Source organism: Benincasa hispida, chromosome 1 (genome assembly GCF_009727055.1).
Source record: "Benincasa hispida cultivar B227 chromosome 1, ASM972705v1, whole genome shotgun sequence".
NCBI classification, from domain to species: domain Eukaryota; kingdom Viridiplantae; phylum Streptophyta; class Magnoliopsida; order Cucurbitales; family Cucurbitaceae; genus Benincasa; species Benincasa hispida.
In genome coordinates this window covers 87,047,094-87,063,719 of record NC_052349.1, presented here as the reverse complement: position 1 = coordinate 87,063,719, position 16,626 = coordinate 87,047,094, and the positions used below count along the sequence as shown (strand labels likewise).

Sequence of the window (16,626 nt, the reverse complement as noted above, 5' to 3'; positions counted from 1 at the left end):
CTGAAAGGCCTAAGTTTTCCTTTATTTAATGCACACTATATTTATTTAAATTTTATATTCTTGTTCTTGTTTTACAGTAAAATTACATTCAATGAAAAATGATTTTGGTACGATCTTGTTTCCACTCAAGGTTCTCTCCTCATGAGTTCCTTCCAAAGACGGGCCATGGTGAAACGTGATGTGGGATTATTTTTGTATAAAAATATTTTTTTTCGTTATTTTATTATTTATTAATATTTTAATTATCTTCATTCATTCCTCCAATACGTTTTGTTGAGCTGGAGTCAAAGTCTTTCACACGGATTCGCGCGCCCTGCACATTCTTGGCTTGCACATTGCACAGCTACAAGTCATTGGTGTGCATTTGAGTTGATTTTGGGTGCCAAATCCCATATTCTCCATATTATTATTTTTAAATTTATTATTAGATATTTATGTCCAAATCTTATAAAGGTGCTAATGATATTTTGAGTTGATTTGGGTTGGTTGTATATTATTTTGAGTTAGTTTTATCAAACCTTAAACATGTTACAATTTTTAAAGGTCAATTGTAGGTTAACTTTGGATTTAGTAGTTCTGAATATTGTATGTGTTGGGATTATTGTTTTTTTCCCCCCTTTAAAATTTCCGTTAGTCTATAAATTGTAAATAATTTTCATATGATAAAATATTATTTGATCTTAAATAAATAACCGTTGTTTATTTTGGATTAAGTATTCTGAATATTGTATGTAGTTGGATTTATGTCCCTAATCGTTAGTCTTAATTTGTAAATAAATTTTCTATATGAATAATATTATTTGATCTTTAATAAAACCGTTGTTTTATGCGAAGAATTCAATGAGATTATTATAAAGATCGGACTACTCGGAAAGATAATAGGTCTTCTCGTTATGACACCGTTTAAACTAAAAAGATTAATATTTCAAATGATTACTATGTAATTCATCTAAATCTTGAGTGAGTTATGGACTCCTATCACAAGGAATATCCTTTGATTTATATGGGTGAGAATGACCCTAGTGACCAGTTCGATAGCCTAACATTTGGTGACGATATCTAATGGGAATTCGGGAACCATTTAACATGCAAAGACGAAATTCACTTCCTTCCTCCTTTAGGGGCAAAGATAGGTTATTCCTTAGTACTGCACTCCGAGACCATGAACAATGAGGCCTTATCTTGTCACTTAGCCCAAGAGGGCTTTGTTTATAGTTAGACCGTAAACAATTGCATTAAAGGATCAGTTGTTTTAAGGAGCAAGAAGTAATTAAGGGTTAAAAGGTATTTGGACTTCACTTGTAGTTAGAAGCAATCTGTGAAGGATTAAACTTACAGGAAATGGATTTAAAAATCAATGGACACATAAATATTTCTTACAGTTTCACAAGAGTGCAAAACTATGGGTCTATTAGTGGAATTGCTCCAATAGTAGTTAAGAAGTTTGATTATTAATTAAAGAATTTAATTATTAATCTCTGTATCATTGAAGCCTATAACGTAGGTCTTATTAGGTCCATCTTGCTAGCATCATAAGTGATTAAAAAGAATTTAGATATTGTAAATTTGAAGTGTTCAATATACTTAAGAAATTTATTGTTATTATGAACAATTTAATGTAATGTTATAGATACATTATAATATATAAGTTTATTTAAATTAGATTGAAATTTAAAACTATATTTGATATGAGATTAATAATATTTGGAGGATTCAAATATTAAATAATATGAATCGGTTCAATATTACACCTATACAGTATCTTAATGTAAATGAGATCCATATTAATTAATACAGGTAAACTTGGTGTAATGTATCTGTATTCCTTTACACAATTGAATGGGCAAAGCGATAAATCGCTTTCGCACGAGGGATTTTTCAATCCATTCAATTAGATCGAAGCCAATTTTTCCTTTCAATTGTTGTTATGAAATTTTTACAGAATTTAGATAGGTGGGTTGCTTTTATTACATTTGGATGGTTTGAGAATGTGGTCTACAAAGATAGATGTTTTTGGAATTTTAGGCATTCATTAAAATTACTATTTTTTTCCTTTGATTTGATTTCATGTAATGCCAATGTTTTGGGCATTAAATATCAATATTCAGGCCTGTAAGTTTGGGTCTAGTGTTTTGTCAACGGTTGTGGAGGAAGAAGGTTCAATTTCTAGAGCAAATAGATGAAAACGAAGCTATTCAGCGGGAAAAATCGGAGCAAAATTTCGATTAATGTATAGGAGCGCCGACCTAAGCGTCACTGTATTTTAGTTGCACTAGGGCATTAGAGGACGCTTTAGTGACAGTGCTACGGTGTCCCCCAAACAATTTCACCCTTTCGGAAGCTTTTTCACTTTGCGATTGTGCGACACGTTGTTCCTCTAAGAACAAGTCAACCAATTCGATTTGGATCGTTGTGGCAATAGACTGCCTTTCAAACCTCACCCTATTTTAGAGGAAAACGGGATTGGAGAAAAGGTTTTTCAAACATTTTAAAAGCATAATTTGAGCAGAAGAAAGAATTGTAGCTAGGCTAGAATCAATATGCTCCACGAACTTCTCTATCTTGGGGCTTTTTCACCTATCATTAGAACTCTTCAAACTTATCTTTGTCTTCTACTTATGCTTCTTCCAGCAAGTCGTCATTGATTTTTCCTCTGATCGTTTCTCTTCGTCAGTGGCAGGCAGGCATGTCACACACTAACAACCATCATCAGTTTTATGGTTGGGTGTCAGGCCTTCAATCTACTTTACATGGAATGACCAAGCATGAAATCTCCATCCATTGACGGTAATTGCAACTCGATAAAAGGCTTTTCACCGATTTTGATGACTTCCATGGTCCTTTCATATCTTCCTCATGAGGCAATTTCTCTTTGGCCTTGCAATCGAAAACTCTTCTGGGCATTAATCTTACCCGAACGTTTGTTCCCTGGTAGGAACTCTCAACGTCTGACTTCCTTTTCCTCATCTTTGGAGACAGGACTTGTGTAAGGCTGTTCGATTCGACAACGCGACACTTTTCCAAGAAAAACATAATGTCTTGAGGGGATTTCCTTCCATGGTTTCAACTGAGTTATGGCTAAGGTTCCCTTCTCCAATTTGGAGGGTCAAGATCATCTTTATCCCATTCACTGTTTGATCCTAACATGCACAACGAGATAGGGCGTGTAGAACATGTAATCATTAAACATTTACGAGGGGTATTGGGTATTACTTTGTGCTCGAGCAAGAGAATTCCATCCCCAAAACATCATGTTCAAAGTCGTCCATTTTAATGATCATGAAATCGATAGGGCCACTCCAATCCCCCACTTTACGGGACTATTCTTTCTCTCCATTCCTTGTAATAGGGAAAGGCCACTGAGTTCATACTTTCATTTTCCCTACGCTCCTTCCAATAGATTTCAACCGTCTGGCTTTCTGTTTCAAACATAAAATTTATGGGTGGTTTTGTTGGAATGTCCTAGAACTCGTTAGTTCGTAAATTTTTTTGTTAAGACATTCTATTTATCAAAAAATATTTATTGAGTATCTATTCAATAAGTTGTTTGAATTTTTCTTTCTATTTATGAAAATCCATAAAAAAAAAAACATATCCATGGTATAGTATGATACTTTAACTATATGTTAGTTGACATAAACAGGATTCAAGTTAATTGAATATATAGCATAAATGGGTTCATAAATATATGTTTGAAATTAGGTATCTCATCTGAACACTATTGGATGTGACCCATTGTATAGGTAAATAAAAATTGATGTGACCCACATATCATTCATGTAGAGACATGGGAGTGAGACCATCCTAATGTAATGAGTTTGCATATAGACTAGACCACGAAATAGTGACTTTTTTTTATAAGGACCGTTTACTGTTAAAACTGACTATTTCATTACTTTAAGTAATCTAGGATAACTCGATCTTAATCCTGAGCTAGGCTTATGAACTTCCTGTTTCATTCGGGATTATCCTTTGAATAAGACCAACTCAATAAGTCAATTAAGTCTTCCATTTGTGAATAAGACAGATGGATACTAGGGACATAGGCTTACGGAAATGGATTCACTCATACCCATTTTAGGGTTTAGCAATAGGTTGTTTCTTAAGTGCCGATTCTAGGTCTTTGAAACAATCGGGGCCCTAGCTTCTCATGATAGAGAAGGACATGGATCTAAAGTTAGTATTATGAATCAAAATTTGTTCAATTGGGAGGGTTCGGTGGAAATAAGGTAACAAGATTATTTACAGGGAGGTAACGGTAATTTGACCCAATTGTTAATTACGAACAATCCTATGAAGGATCGACTACTAATTATTGGTTTATATAGACAAAAATGATTATCTATAGTCAGGGAGTGTGCCAACTATCGAGTATAGTGGGTGTGTCTTGATAGTTAACGAATTAGATAATTACATTTGATTAAAAGTTTTAATTGAATTAATTACAGATCGTTGGAGCTTCATGATCTGTAGGTCCTTAGGTCCCTTTCCTACTAGGCTCATTAAATTGGAATAACAAATTGAACTATTGATATAATGAAAATAGACCGTTATGAATTTGAAATGCTTATCGATCAAACGGGATTTTACTTTGATTGTTATATGATACCAATTATAAACGTTATTATTTAATTGAAATATAATGGAAATTGAAAACAATTATATATTTAAATTATGATTTTAATATAAAATGATTTTATTGGTTATATGAATTTATTAATTTATATTTAGAATATTAAATTAATATTATATATTAATAAAAAGTTTATTTAAAATTCAAATTAAACTATTTATTTAAATTTAATTTTTATAAAACTTAATTTTAAAATATAAAAAAAATGATTTTTTGAAATCATTTTAAGTTAGTGTGATCCCATTTGTGAAAAATCCAGCTAACCATATTTAACGAATGATTATCACCAAAATCCCAATGTAAAATAAATGACCACCAATATGTGCCCTCCATTGCAAACTTATTGATTTTGCATGTTCTACTATATAGAGTCCATGCATGAATGATCATAGAATTTCTGAGTTCTTATTTAAGTAAAAACCTGAAACCTTACATCCTCTCACTTGTTTTCATAATTCCAACTTATAAGTTGTTTCTACATTATGTTCAAGCTTGAGATAGTAAGAAAATCTCTGGTCTGTGTATAGCCTTTGAAGATAAACTCTATCTCTTCGGTGGATCTCAACTGGAATTTAGAAGAAATCTTCAAGGAATATTGTGTTTTCAAACCCCCCTGAATATCATATGAACAACATGCTTATAAAACTCAAATTAAATGTTATTTAAGTACTTATTGATTGAAGTTCTTTTGTGCATGATTTTCATTCCTTCAGGTTCTAGAGTCATCCATGTTACCATGGGCCCAGATCTATGGTTGACCCAGCATTTACATACATCAATTGCCCTTTTGGTCCTTTGTTTCTCCCATATTCCTTTGGAGGCAACTAAGAATCTTAGGGCCTCAACTCATGTCTGGGTTTCATCTCCTACTACTTGTATATTTCGCTCTTTATAAACACCTTTCATTTTAAGTTTTGAGGCTAATCGAGCTTGAAAAGGCATTAAAGGTACTGCTGTTTCAACACTCGCTTGCCTTGTGCTCCCTTTTATTTATGCCCTATTAAAGTTTGCGTGTCCTTAGTATGTAAACAATTTGTATAACTTTGTGTTGTTAATATATTATTACTTCACATCTTGTTTTTTTTGCTCAGTTTACTATTTAATCACTTTTACGACAAACCAATAATACATAAAATCATGGTTGTCTGTATGTGAACTCAAGCATGTATATGGGTGACATACAAGTGGGATCGTGTCTTGAGTGATAACAAAATGGTCTGTAAGTTATATGGATAAATGAGGAACCTATCTCTGGTAACGCTACGGATCGCACACTTGTGGAAATGGTCACAAGGTTGTGACTGTTGTCACGATGGTCTGATACTGATCATTCGCTGTTTGGGAACTGATAATCGGGCAGAAATGCAGCGTTATTACGATGCTAAATTATTAAACAATGAAGGTTTGCATTGATTAAAATATGTTTAGATTGCGTCCAAAATTTATTAAATTTTTGTAGGTGATTTGTAGTTCGCAAACATCTGCCTAAAAAGATTCCGCATAGACACGGCGCAACTTTGGTGGGCGCCCGATTTTTCTGAGATGAAAAGCATATTAATCACAATGGGACAGAAAGCTAATGACGGTCGAATCCGAAATTAAATTGATAAGCGCTAACGATAACAAGTACACTCAGCTTTTCGGTGACAAATATTCAATGCATCAGTCAAAGAATTAAAGTCATCCCATTTCGTGATGTCATAGAGAGAAAAGCCACCTTTTCACCCCAAGACTCTATAAATACAAAGGCGATCCTTGTAGTAGGGGTTCAGCAAGTTCAGCAGTTCGTTCTTTTGTCATAGTTCAGCCTTGTCCATATGTTTTCGTTTTATTTTTAAGCGGAAGCAAGAGAAGAAAGGACGCTGGGTAGACGTTCAAGGCAACTCGAGAAAAACTCGAGGATAGAAAAGCAGAAGTGGGCCACTTCGTGGAGAAGAGACTATCTTTTGAACAAGATAGAGAAGACAGTGATTAAAGCCTGGGAGCAAGAGATGCACCAGGCTCTTTATTCCTCTTGTATTGTTATTTTGTATTTCAAACTTTAATTTACAAATGGAAGTGTCTTATTCTACACCCACTTCTTTAGCACCGCATGAGTAGCTAACTTATCCGAATGTTGAGAAGAACTAAGCGAAACATGACCTAGGATCTTTCATCGCATGCGAATCATCGTGTTTTATGTTTGTGCTACACCTTTAGAGCTACTTCAAGAGAGGTCTAAAGAAATAACCTAAGACTAGAGAGCTTAGGTTAGAATCTAGACGTCAGAGGCAAGATTAGTCTAACATTAAACAATGAGATAGGGACTTAGAGATAAGCTCTGTTTGCCAACCTGCATTCCCATGCACCCTAGAGACAAATCTGATATTATGTAGGTCGCCATTTATGTGTGTGTCATTTTGTCATCGATAAAAAAGAATAGAGCTTATGTGTAGGTCCTATAGACTTAGCGCATATATCGTCATGCGTTTCTAGCATTAGAAGCTTGTAGCATTTGCATCAAGAGATGTGTTACTATTGTATGTGTTGGACATGATCGATATACATGAACGATCCTAGAAGTGTTAGCCGAATCCCTTCTCAACCCATTCACCGCATACTCATCGCATCTTTCTTGTTTTATCAAACTCTTTTGAAAACTCTCCTACCGCACTTTGTTAATTTTACTTTTATCGCAAACAACAACCAAACAATTTATTGATTACCGTTACCGCAGAGTCTTCCTAAAATTACACCGGCATACCGTTTCCCAAGTTCCCTGAGTTCACCCTGATCTTACAGGAAACTCGTGGGTTTATACTTGGATTCCACTGAGAAAACTGTGCTCAACGCAAATCCCATCCATTGCATCTCATTCATATTTCGACCTCTCATAAAAAATAATGCATCAGTTTTTGGCTCGTGTCGGAGATTCGACAAACAGCTGTAGGCTAACGGTTTTTTCTGATTTCTTATTACTCTTATATCTCTGGCAGACTACGACAGAGATTGAGAGAACATTTTGACGCAGATTGAGAGACAACCCACCAAACAACAAGAGGAGAACCCCAAGATGGCGAAACAACCGGAAGCAAGGGGACAAACACGAACAATATAATGGCCCAACCCCATCCTTCTAGCGATGACGCAATGACTCCATCGGGACCATTGCGTTGGCACCCAACCTCTATGATTTCTCTCTAAGGAGAATCATAGGCCAAACGTTAAATGATCGAAGTTTGAAATTGAAGCTGTAATGTTTTAGATCGATCCAGCTTCTGGGAGCAATTGGAGATTGCGTGCGAAAGACCCGCACGCCTCACCTCTGGAGCTTCATGAATCTACAAACACTTTTGTGTTCCCGAATTCTCTACGAAAAAGGTTTGACTTAACTCTGTTTTCCATTTTTATTATATGATCAAGCAGGAAATGGCAAACTTCTCTCGGAAGATGAATAACTCGTGGAGCAAGTCGTCAAAAAATCTCATGAAGAACACTTCCCACCTACCAAGCAATGCGAGGGAGAAGAAAATTAGTTAACAAACTTGAACAAGAAGATGACGGAATGTCTCAGCGATGCCTGGGCGAGTTAAGCGGCTGGTAATTAGAACTGTCTACATAATGGCTATCCAGATACTGCAGATGGAGATTTCTTACCAAGGACTGAACCCTGCTTCGCAAACCGCTCCAATCAGGCGCAGGCAACTTGATCTGCCTTGGACAAACATATGAGGAGGAAAAGAGTATACTTATCGCATTCCAAAATTACGAGGTTGTGGAATAGCGATTCAGAGATAAGAATTAAAGACAGTATTAAACAATGGGGCCATCGCATCCCTGTAGAATCAATATTGACTACGATTGATGAGTTGATATAAGCCATCGCAATAATAGCACCGTGAAACGAAGAAAGGGCAGGCTAACGCAATTGCCAATGACATGCAAGTCTGTTCATTTGCGGAGACGCTCATTCGAAGAAGAAGTCCCAGCTAACCCAGTAGCAGTTATGCTACGTAAGAATACCCTATTCCGATACATACAACTCGATGAGAAACCACCCATAAATTTGTGCATGGAAAAATCAACAAAATAAAACTTTCAACTAGTGGCGCAAAAAGAGAGAGGCCACCCGGATGTTTTCCCGCCAAAACACGGTCCAAACGCTAGTCAAGCTAGCAGCCTACAAACACCGGAATATCTTCGTCCTTAGAGAGCTTGTAGCATACATTGAGAAACGAATCATGCTTCAGAATCAAGCAAACATCCATTCGAATCTCAATTTAGCTAGGGATAAAATTGCTGGCGAACTTTGAAAAATAAACCGTGAGGGGTTTTTTTTTTTTTTTTTTTTTTTTTTTTTTTTTTTTTTTTTGTTTTTTTTTTTTTTTTCCGAGCTCACTGAGCTTCCTCGCAACACTGGGGTACGGAAGAACAGCTTAGAGGTCTTCCTGTAAGCGACAAAAATGACTGCGTAAGTAAGTAAGAACCCTCACAATAACCTGAAATGCCGGTGACAACAGGATCTTGCCCCTCGTTGAACTTTATAATTCGAAAGGGCCCAAGAAAATGAACCCCGAAGTTTGCGTTCCATCCTTCAATCTCCAAAAACATGAATTAGAAGATAGTTTCAGCTACCACCAACTCTGTAAAACGAAAGAGAACAAAAGTGCATGAAGAAAAGATTGCAACTAGTAGCCGCAACGAAAAATGTTATTGTCTCACCAAAAATGCGACCAGGAATCTTCACGATCCCATGCTCCATTGGAGGTGTCTACAGTGGCCAGCACTATGTGATCTTGGGGCGAGTATAAACATAATACGTATCAATCTTCAAATAATTGAATGATGGCACCACTCACGCCCACGACAGAGACTCTTCTACTTCGCGATAGATCCCGAATACATCTGAAGAAGAGCTAAAAATGCCGCAATCTCAATTGATAAATCATCTTGTCGGCAGAACTTCCTCATTTGTGATTATAAGTGGAACGAAGAATGCGCCCCATCATTATTGGGACACCATTCCCTTTGACTTTGTCGCGCTCAATTATTGTGTGCAAGGGCGGATGTAGATGAACATTCATGAGAAAAGCATCGATTAAGCTATCAAGATCTCAGAGACAAAGAAAGAGGGAAAAGTACTGTGGACGTGAAAAAACCAGCTGGAAATAAGTAGTCTCTGATTTACTATATAACTCAACCTCATCAGGACGCAACTTGTGAATATCCTTTCTCTTGCACAATACTCATGAACTTTCATCATAACTCATTATTATCTATTATCGTAATTACTTTGTTGTTATTTATTATATTTATCATGCACTTTCTTTGTCTAAAAAAAAAGTGCGAATCGTGTGACAGCTGGTAAAATATGTTGTTTGTTTAATAATATTTGACCCTCTCGATTTTTTTTGCAAACGATGCAGTCGCGTAACAATGCGGAGATGCACATGAGAAGCAATATCGTTATACCGTCATCGCAATCCAAAAGAAAAAGATCGTTGCAAAGCAGGATGCCGTCAAAAACAATAGCGGGCTGACAGCGCAAATTTGGGGTCGTATTCTTCCATACTTTATTTCCAAATTCTGCACTATCGCATCAACATTTTAATTTTTGAAAGTTTTATCACCGCCATCCTCTTGAATTACCGCAATCATTTAACATGGATAAATTTAGTAAGGTCACCGCATGCTTTTTCTTTGCCAATTATGATTTCAATGTTGAAACACATACTTCTATTTTTTTCATATAACTAGCATTCAACTCCCTAATTCTTAGAAAAGTCACCTCATGAAATATTTAGCAAGTTAATGGGTCTGCTAGCTTTCTTTTCAAACTGAACCCTTTACCCAACTTCCTAAGAACATCGCAGACTTCTTCAATCTTTTGGCTATGGGGTATATTTGCCGCAATTTAAAATTTTGGGGTGAAGGTATTTATTTTCGACCTTGCTATTTTTACTTTATGAAAAAATTATGAGAAAATAACAACTCCACTGTCAACGCCAATGAGGAAATCCATGTGATAAGTAAGTTGTGAAGACACTTACCCGATATGGATTTGCATGACACACGTGGGGGCAAGCCAAAACAAGGCAGACACTTGATCAGCGCAAGGTTAGAGAAAAAAATAACAATATAAAAAATATTGCAAGGATTAAAAAATCATTTAACACCTCAGTGAAAAAAAAAAGTTTTTTTTTTTTTGAAATAAATCATCGATTGTCCTGGGAATCTAGTATAGTCTTTTTTTTAAGGTTAAAACTTGCGTCCCTAGGTCATTAGAAATATTTTAAAAGAGACTTCAATAAGAATATAAGGAAACTTTTGGCGTATAGGATTTGAATTGAAGTATCCTTGACAAATCAGAAAAAGAGATTTGCGGTGGATTCTACAAGGAAACCTAACTTATACTTGAGGACCAACATTGTTTAAATTTGGGGGTTGTATAACGGATAAGAAATGCACGTTATTACAGTGCTAAGTATAAACAATTGAAGGTTTGCAGTGATAAAATATGATATAATAGTTGCGCATAGCATCATCCATAGTAAAAAACAAAGTTTTAATTTTTGGTATTTTTATGCAGGAATATCACTGTGCAAGGCGGAAAGCGCGTATCACAAGAAATCAATGGCTCATCGCAGCATTACCGCAATGTTTCGCTGTGATTTGTGTTCGCAAAATCTGCTCAAGAAGGATTGCCGCCAAAAGAGCCGCACAACTTGTGAGCGCATCTGGATGAAAGCATAATAATCACAATGGGACAGAAAGCTAATGACGGTCGAAATCCAAATTAAATTGACAAAGCCGCTAACTATAACATATAACCTCAGCTTTCGGTGATAAATATCGATTGCATCAGTCAAAGAATTAAAGTCATTCCCATCTGTGCAATGTCATAAGAGAAAGCTTACCTGTTTCACCCCGAGCTTTATAAATACCAAAAGGCATCACTTCAGTTCAGGGTCAGCAGTCAACATCTTCTGTTCTTTGTTCATAGTTCAGCCTTGTCCATTATTTCTTTTTATTAAGGGCAGAGCAAGAGAAGAGAACGCCGGAAGATCGCTCAGAGGCAACTAAAGAAAACACGAGGTGTAAAAAGCAAAGCGGCCAACTCTCGCGAGAGCGAGGACTTATACTTTGAACAAAGTAAAAAACAGTGTTAAAAGCCTGGAAGCAAAGATGCACCAGGCTCTTTATTCTCTTTCTTGCATTATTATTTTGTGTTTTTAACTTTATATTTAACAATGGAAAGTTCTTATAGCACGGCATGAGTAGCTAAACATTTATCAAATGGTGTTGGGAGAAGAACTAGCTAACATACCTAGTATCTTTATCACATTTGATCATCTTGTTTATGTTGTGCCCAACACCTCTTTAGAGCTACTCGAGAGAGAGTTCTAAAGAAAAGGAAACATAAGACTTGAGAGAGCTTAGGTTAGAATTAGACTTGACAGAGATGAAAATTAATTTACATAAACAAGAGAGATTAGGAACTTAGAGATAAAACTCTGTTTGCCAAACCTGCATCGCATTGCACCTAGGAGATAGTTTATATTTATGTGGTCGCCTTATTTGTGTGGTGTTGTCATTTTTTCATCGATAATAAGAAAATAGAGGATTTATGTTAGTCCTATAGACTTTAGCGCATATGATCACATTCGTTCGTAAGGCATTTAGAACCATACATCCATCGAGAGTATGGTTTACTATTGTATGGTGTTGCATGCGTCGCAATAACATGAACGCATTCCTAGGAAGTATTAGCCAGAAATCTCTCAACCGTACTGCATACTCATCACATCTTCCGTTTTATTCAACTCCTTTTCAAAATCTTGTGCATTTTGTTTTTTTTATGTACCGCAAACAACAACCAAAACTATTTAATTACGGTTACTGCAATCTTTCCTAAAATATCACTGCATACCGTTTTCCCAAGTCCCTGAGTCGACCCTGGATCTTACCAGGAAAAACTCAGTGAATGTATACTTGGATTCACTGAGAAACTTGTTGTCTCAAACGAAATCCATGTCAACCGCATCTCATTCTATATTTCCACCTTATAAAATAACAATCAAGACTGCAAGTTGGGGGCGTCTATACAAAAAGGTATAAGACGACTATGAAGTGTTAACATTTCTATATAGAAACCGTTCATGACAGAGACTTCATCTCACTAGTGATGACATAGTAACATACCCTCAATCCTAAGTGGAATGGGAACTCTTGCCTTTGAGGGCGTCCTTTGGATTTGTAGGTTGATGTGGCCAGATCGTCCGATTCAAACCTTAACCATATTTTGGGATTCGTATTGATTTAGGAGCTAGGAACTCAGCTACACAAGATGAATTCACTCCTTTCTCGAGCAGGGGTAAGTTTGATAGGATACCTCCTTTAAGGGCTTGATTCCAGGGCTTTGAACATTACGCCACACACCTCTCTCTAGCCTGAGAGGGTTTCACACATAGTTGGGACATTGATTGTTCATTAGAGGAATCAGTCGTATTAAGTAGTAGATGAACTAACAAGGAAAATGGTAATTATTCCCTAACTGTACTTAGAGGCAATCTTGACATGGGTCATCGACTCAATGATTTTTATATCCGAATGACACAGAAATATATCTGTGGAAAAGATCAGGCTTTATCTTTAGTGGAATGTCCTGACAAGTTGACGATAGTGGATCTCGTCGGCTAAAGAGTTTAGTCGCTCTTACCGGACGGTTGGAGCTTCAGCCCACAGTCTTAGTCCTTTTGATAGCTTGGATAAATCGAGAACCAATGTTTGGGTTATTTGAATGTTCAAATTTTACAAGTAGAAGTTGATTAATATGATATAATTGAACTGGTTAAATTATATATGATATTAATTGGCCTAAATGTATGAGAATACATTATTTTGGAGGAGACTAGATGTAAATATGATTTATATCAAGTAAAGGAAAAAAATACTATAGTAGATATGTGATATCAAACTATAGGATAAAAATATAATATGATTATATTTATTAATTAATTAGTTGGTTAATTATATGATAATTAATCCAAAATTCACGTTCGGACGTGGGTTAGTGGGACAACATTGGTTATTGTAACCGATGAATTAAAATGAAAATAGTTTTCATTTTTATCAATCGTCCAAAAAGAAATCGCAGACGCGTGTTGGTGAAACGATAATCGATTGCTTAAGTTTTTTCGAGAGCCTATACGATAGCACTCTTCACCTAAACGATCGTCTTCCTCGCACCTAAACAATTGCACACTATTTCCTACACGATCGCATAGCTTCTCTAAACGATCGTATAGTGTGCCAATTTAGTTAAATGATCGTATACCATTTCCTAAACGATCGTTCAGTAAAACCTACACGATCGTGTAGCTTCTCCTAAACGATAAGTATTCTGCTACACGATAACGTCTTTTTCCCTTCCACTTGCTTATCGCCTACACGATTCGTGTTTCCTCCTTCCTCTACCAAATTCACCAAAGACCACGCTTTGGGTTCTCACTCTGAGAATACTCGAGGCTCTTTTCTAGTGGTGTTGTCCCCACGACGCTCGTGTTCACGGTTGTTTGTGCTGCTGCAGTCAACGCTTTCGCTGGGCATTGGTAGATCGCGTGGAGTTTGTCCGCTGCTTTGAGTGTTGAAGTTTGAAGAACGTCTTCATAGTAACATTTTGAATAGACACTTGTTGAGGATTTCCACCAATTTCTTCAAATAAAGCCAATGTGTTTGTGTCATCGAAAAGAAATGATCTTGAAATGTGATACCATCTTTGCAAAGGATTCCCACAATTTCCAACACATTTGCTAGGGTCATATGCACCTCTATAATCACATGTTGCACTGTAACTATTGTTGCCAGCAAAGAAAGAAGGCCAAAACCAACCTATGCTTCGTCCATTTACCCAAGCCTGGCCTTTTCATGCATGTCTAATGTTACTGGGTCAGTTCCTAAAGGGGTTTTAAAGTTGGTTTTATACCATGTCATACGCCTTCCAATGGATTTTTTTTATTTAAGGTGCTCTAGTATGTTCTATATGAGAAGATTGGGTTGTAAAGTTGCTTCATTTCTCCATTTAATCCATCTTTGTAAGACCATAAATTTGATGATAAATCTGTTGTGATATTTCCATCTCCAATTAGATAAATAGGACCACCATCAATTCTTGTCGATATTGTATCATAAAATGCATCATAATTCTTTAGTCCAATTGTGGCACTTAAAAGAGTTATGATGTTGGTTCTTGATTTTAATAGATTGGATTTCTCAAACACAAAACTTTGGCCATTACTCCCCCATTGTGACCTAATATACATTCTATTTACGAAAGCATGAAGTACATGACCCTTTGTATTCACTTGGAGAGTCACATTTTGAAGAGAAAATGTTGCATTGGTGTCAAAATTCGTTATGTACCATAGTAGTCGCTAAAATCAATGGTGGTTCCTTTTTGTTCCAAAAGAATGTTTGCCTTAAATTTACCACTTCCTTGTAGTGTGTCTCTCATGGGCTCTGGAGCCCAAGTCCACGAAAATTGTCCATTTCCCTTCTCATTTTGCTCTTTTACAAAAATAGATGTTTGAGAATTAACCTTTGCAGTGTTGTAAACTTCTTTGTTGCAATCATTAAGAATGCTCACAGACTAAGCTGGTACAAAAATTTTTTTCATCTGCCTGTAAATCTATAATGGCATCATTTTTACTATCTATATTGCTCAAAAAGCAGAACCTCTCCCCTATTGTTGAGTTAGAGAATTTTGTTAAAGTTACAAAGCTACCATAACTTTGGTCTGAATATGTGCCATTCTCCAAGCTTGATTGATGTGTGGAGTTGTTTGAGATGGCCCCATTTAGGTTGATTCAAGTTTCCATATTCATCAAATGGAGCATTGTAATCATAAGATGTAGTGATGAATGGACCTCCTGATGTTCTTCCAAAGTTGGTACCTCCATGATACATGTAATAATTATTAAATACGCCACCAGATTGAAAAAAAAATCTTGCCATAGAAAATGCCACATCTTTCGTAGTTCTATAAGGATCTTTGTCACCCCATTTTTTGGAACCATCCCACCCAATTTTCAGTAAACGTCTTTGGATTCTTAGGATTATTAGGAGTAAAGTTATCACAATAAAATCCATTGCATGTGTTAATGATAGGTTGTGGGGCATCACTCTGTTGATACATAATCCATGGAACACCAATATTAAGAGATTCGGCCATTTGAGCACACCAATTGATATATGATTTTCCTGCATCTCCATAAGGTGTCATCACATTTCCATACTCATTCTCGATTTGAGCTAAGATTATTGGCCCCCCTTGTGATGCAAAGAGGTTAGCTCATTTACACATATTCACTATTTTTGTGGTAAAACTTTGCATTTCATTTTTATAGATTTGGTTGTCAGTTCGTAGTTGAATTTGTGGCATATTGTGCAACCACAAAGGAAATCCTCTGTAGTTCCATTCGGCACACACATAAGGACCAATCCTCATGATGACGTAAAGTTCAGCATCTTGTATAAGTTGGAAGAATTTGATACAATCTAGATGTCCAAAGAAATCGTATTTTCGTCGTTGAGGCTCATGACGATCCCAAAAAATGTATGTCTTGATTGCATCAAGTCCACCATTGTTAGTCTTTTGAATAAGATCAGGCCACATCTCTTCAATACTACGTGGATAATAAATTGAACCTGAGAAGATAATTCGATGTTTACCATTGATAATTATGGTATTTGAATCATACAAGACATTATTTCCTATACAAAAAGACAAGTAAGCTAAAGCTGCAATGAGGGAAAGAATAAGCCATTGAAACTTAAACATCTTTGAATCTACAAATTATATGTTTGGTTTATTGATATGCTAAATCAATTTGTTTATATAGAGAAAATTGGTGATAAGGTAGGAGTTTTTTTTTTTTTTTTTTTTTCAATCTATATTTGTAGATTTGTTTGTTGATGGATTCTAACAATTGAAAATGTATGAATTTACCTGGCAA

The 16,626-nt window shown here is 36.0% G+C and overlaps 1 pseudogene; it reads right to left on the bottom strand.

Annotated features, from left to right (window-relative positions):
- Positions 1 to 14,201: 14,201 nt before the first annotated feature.
- Positions 14,202 to 16,451, bottom strand: LOC120079872 (annotated as a pseudogene).
- Positions 16,452 to 16,626: the final 175 nt, after the last annotated feature.